The sequence below is a fragment of the Rhinolophus hipposideros genome, assembly GCF_964194185.1.
Source record: "Rhinolophus hipposideros genome assembly, chromosome: 19".
NCBI lineage: Eukaryota > Metazoa > Chordata > Mammalia > Chiroptera > Rhinolophidae > Rhinolophus > Rhinolophus hipposideros.
This window is the reverse complement of record NC_138065.1, coordinates 29905804-29910852: the sequence shown is the minus strand read 5'-3', so window position 1 is coordinate 29910852 and position 5049 is coordinate 29905804. Positions and strand designations below refer to the sequence as shown.

The 5049-nt window shown below is 44.7% G+C and overlaps 1 pseudogene across 1 annotated transcript; it reads right to left on the bottom strand.

Moving 5' to 3' along the window:
- Window positions 1-1482: 1482 nt before the first annotated feature.
- LOC308487666 (chromobox protein homolog 1-like) lies at window positions 1483-2046 on the bottom strand (annotated as a pseudogene). Its single transcript has one exon. The product of its transcript is annotated as a chromobox protein homolog 1-like (transcript).
- Window positions 2047-5049: the final 3003 nt, after the last annotated feature.

The following is a 5049-nucleotide window of genomic DNA, read 5'->3' as shown; positions in this document are numbered from 1 at the left end:
TGAGTCTATAGTGAAAAGCAAGGGCCAGATTGTGAGAGCCATTGTGGACTTTCTTAAGGAGTTTGAACTTTATCTAAGAGCTATATGGAGCCATCCATTTGACAAATTTTATTTTATTTTTTTATAAATCTATATCGTTTTATTAAGACAAAAACTGACAGTGTGGTATGAAGTTTACATTTAAACAAAGTTTTTATAGAAAGCTAACACATGCCTAAAAAGATTTTACGATGGAGTGCTACATGCAGGTCTAGATGATGTCAAGAACTGATGGAACGCATAAATCAAGGCAGTGTTTTGGGATTAATTAATTCTTAGGACTGAAAAATAATTTTTTGTTTTGTTTTATATTTTAAAGTGAACCACTGCCCCAATATTAAAGTTTAATCTCCTGAGACCAGGGGTTTTGAAATAATCCAACTCTTGAAGTGACTCAATGAACTTGTGCTGTCAGTGACTGTACCCTGCCCCCAACGGTTTCAGAGTTCAAAGTTCAAAAAACAGGGAAGCTCCAAGAGTTTTCCATCCTAAGAGCATGGTCCCTTCTCTTTACTCTCACACTTCCTATGCCACCCTCTTCCCCTACCCAAATACCTCAGCCAGTGCCTTGGATGGACAAGCTAATAGTTATAACTTCATAACTGGAAAAGAAAGGGTCTTCTTGTCAGTTCAAGAATTAGCACCTTTAAGACAGAGTGATCTGTCTCTGTATATGCTCCAATAAAAGATTTTCCCTCCTTAACCAGTTTCCATCCCCCAAATGGCAGCTTTGGTAACAGTTGGCTTAGTTCTTTGTTGGGAACAGCATTAAATTCAGGCAGGGAACACCGTGGCTTATAAGTTTCAGGCAGTCCCAGCTTTTAAACAGTCTCTCACAGTCCTCATTTAGATTGCCAATGAGATTTTTTAAAAAGATAAAATATTCTGGACAGAGACCTGAATCATCATTAGTTGTTTGTTCTTTCCATTGTTTCACCATTTTCCCAATCACGATCCAAATTTTAACAAAAAAGTTTCCTGCCCATCTCCTTTCCTTCCCACCCCAGCCCTCCTACCCCCAAATAATACGCCAGCAATAGTCAAAAACTACACACATGCTACACTGTAAAAATGCAGTTAACACTGCTGGGAAGAAGGCTATGGGTTGTGGAGATGCTCTTTGAAGATCTACAGTATCTTTTTGCTCTGGTTCACAAACAACCATTCTGCATGTTTGTCCTTCATAGAAGGTCATTTGCTTTTCTCAGTAAAGTGCAGAATGGTTTACCCTGAAACACTTATTCTCCCTCTCCTCCACTGGAATCGGTGTGCAAAGTATAGAGCACGGAATGGCTTTAAAGCACTTAGGCTGCTGTATGGCACAGAAACTATACTGGCTCTTCAAAGAACATCTTCTCAAGCCATCTCTGTGGTGTCAAGACAGGTAGAACTCCTTCCCTTCCGCACTTGAAACCCACAGTCAGATGTGACAGAGGCTGGTACTCAAAAGAGTTCATTCTTGCCATCTTTTTTGTCATCGTCCTTCGCGGATGTAGGAATGCCACGGCAGCCTTTCCTCTTAGAAGGATATGACAACCTGGGAGCACTTGACATTGGGGTCCTTGGCAGGGACCTGGTTAGCCTCATCAGTTTTTCCATTGCATCAGGAACATGAGTTCTCCACTGTAGCCCGTAGCTCCAATAATCTGCCCTGGCTCCAAAACCCGCCGCAAAGCCTCATGGCTTTTTTGACTCTTCTTTCTTCTTTGGTTTGCTCTCCTCTCCCATATCTTCAGAATCAGAGTCAGATCTGAGCTTGCCTCTCTCTGATTTATCTGTCTCAATTGCTGTTTTCTGTGACTGAAGAAACTAAGCAACGAAGTTGGGGCAATCCAGGTTCTCTTCTGACTCCCATGGTGTTGTCCTCATCTGAGAGCGCCTTCACTTTAGGGAGTACTCCATTTTGCCCTTTACCACTGGACGGTCGAGAACTTTTTCCACCACATATTCCTCTTCCTCTTCTTCTAGCACCTCCTCCACCTTCTTCTTGTTTTGTTTTTTCCCCATAGTGCCCTCCAGCTTCTTTCTGGTATTAAGGGTGAGGCTGCTCAGAGCAACGCCCAAGAACCAAGAGATGCCATGCTCCTGGCACGTCGGGAAGGGAGGAGTGGCGCCCAGAAAAACAGCAGGCCAAAGGGAGGGGGAGCCCTCAGTAAAGCGGTAACCACAGGCCACTGCCAAAGGCCCTCCCCTGACAAGTTTTACTGAGCACATGCTATGTGCCAGGCACTGCGCTAGGCTCTGGGAATACAGAAGTTTAAAAACCAAAGTAAGGGCCGGCGGGTGGCTCAGGCGGTTGGAGCGCCGTGCTCCTAACTCCCAAGGCTGCCGGTTCCATTCCCACATGGGCCAGTGGGCTCTCAACCACAAGGCTGCCGGTTCAATTCCTCGAGTCCCGCAAGGGATGGTGGGCTCCGCTCCCTGTAACTAAGATTGAACATGGCACCTTGAGCTGAGCTGCCTCCCAGATGGCTCAGTTGGTTGGAGCGCGTCCTCTCAACCACAAGGTTGCCGGTTTTCGACTCCCGCAAGGGATGGTGGGCTGCGCCCCCTGCAACTAGCAGCGGCAACTGGACCTGGAGCTGAGCTGCGCCCTCCACAACTAAGACTGAAAGGACAACAACTTGAAGCTGAATGGCACCCTCCACAACTAAAAAAAAAACAAAGTAAAACTTTGGGGCTTTTATGGAGTTTATATGCTAGTTGATTTTCAGCAAGGGAAGCAGATCTTGACTTCGGAAAGATCACTCTGGCTGGGGTGTTGGAGGAAAAGTTGGAGGGGAGCAAGACTAGAGGTTCACAGCTGTGGGTACAGAGCCAGGAGTGCAGTTTCCAGGCTCTCGGCCTCACGTGGAAAGGTGCTGGCTCAGGTAGTAAATTGCCATCAACTGTGATCGGATGCCCATCAGCTGTCGCTAGTTGGCCCTCAGCTGTAACCAGTGAGCCATTGGCCACTAATATAACTGCTGTGGCTACACTAGCAGAAAATGGGGGCTAGCAAGGGCGGATTGTGGATTGAGGATAGCAGAGGGGCGGAGCCAGCGAGAATATAGTAGTGTGACTCCCCCATCTATGGCTCCGTGGGTGTTCCTTTTTGGCCTCACCACATCCTGCGTTCTTGTGCGGGAGCAGGAACTGAGACCCCCGCAGGCCACCCCACAGGACAACAGCCTTTTCAGTTTCATGTCCCTCCTTGGGCATATCCTCTTTTGTCAGGCACCTTCTTTCCACTTTATCCTTCCACCATACCTATTCTGCAATCTCTTCTGCCCCCCAGTGATTTAACATTCTACACCTGGGCTTCCCAGCACTGCAGAAGAAAATGATGAACATATTCATATTGTAGCCACTACGTATCTGATCCCAGCCATATCCTCAATTCTGCTGACAATTCCATTTCTCTAAGAAGCTACCACTTTTATTCCTTTCAATGGCTATTTTAACCTTAACCACTTTCCTTAATCCTCAACCCCATTTTGACCTCTTCTCTCTCAGGAGATGACTTAGAGACTGCCAGGCAGCAACCAGTTCTCTTCACTTCTAACCTCTAGGTTTAGCACAAATGCATGTGCTCGTGCACCCTTCCTTTCAAACATAAATCAGGCAATTCTACCCTGCTGTGCCTGGATCCCATCTCCTCTGTGACATTTTTCATCAGTCATCTCTCCATCTCTTTTTCGCCTCTACACATATTTAAGCGTTTCCATTTTTTCAGCATGTCTTCCAGCATGTCCCTGATGCACTTGTGTTCCGCCATTCTTTCCCAACACTTTCTCCCACCCTCCTTTCTGACACTTTGTGGTCTTAGTTTTTTTTTTCTTTTTTTAATTAAAGTTTACTGGGGTGACAATGGTTACTAAAATTACATAGGTTTCAGGTGTAAAATTCTGTAATACATCATCTATATATCACATTGTGTGTTCACCTCCCAGAGCTAGTTCTCTTTCCATCACCATATATTTGATCAGTCTTAGTTTCTCTATCAACTTGGTTATTTTTTTTCAATCTCTTTTGCAGCTCTCTTTCTTCCTCTATATGCCCACCTGGGTGATCTCATACATAGCCATAACTTTGTTGACTACCTATAATCTGAAGAGTCCAAAACTGATATGATTTGTCCACACCTCTACTTTGAGTTTAGTTTCATAAATCCACTGTCTACTAGACATCCTCACCTAAACATTTCACAGATACCCACTGCCAACCTACAACTGAACATGTCCAAAATTAAACTCATGATTGCTCCCTCAACACATGGGCCCTGTCTTACTATAGTCCTTCAGTTAGTGAATGGCACCACCTGCCACCAATTCCTAAGGTGTCATGTGGGAAGTAATTCTAGATTCCTTCCCCTCCCTGATTCCCCACATTCAATACATTAGCAAATGTTATTGATTTGACTTCCTAATTATCTCTTGCATTTGCCCTTTCCTTTTTGTCCCTGCTGTCACAACCATGGCACAGTTTTGAGATTCTCTAATCTTGCACTTTGAATTCAGCCATGGATTCCTTGTTGAGCTCCCAGCCTGTATTCACGTGGGAGTCCAGAACTAGTCAGCCCAAGTTGTGCCTCTGTGCTATGCAGATTATTTTGAACAAAAGGCAACTTTAGCCGTAGGCTCAAGAGGAGCTCCTGTCCCCACCCCTAACTACCTAGAAGAATTTGAATTACAGGTCTTGCCCATGAGAGATTATCAGAAATAATTTCTTTTAACTTATTTATAGGGCAGGGCAAACTTCTATTTACTAAAGTTCTACTCTTGTTATCATCCTGCAATGAATTTTTGAAGCCCGCATGGCACCTTACCTCATCCCTAGCTCAGAATGTTTAATATACCCACGTTCCTTTTCTATCTACGAACCGCTCGTGCATGTGGGGTCTCTGACTCTCCCGTGTATGAGGAGTTCCCATACATATGTATGTATTAAATTTTTTCTTGCTAATCTGTCTCATGTCTGTTTGAGTATTAGACCAGCCAAAGAATCTTTCAGGCAGAGAAAAATTGGTTC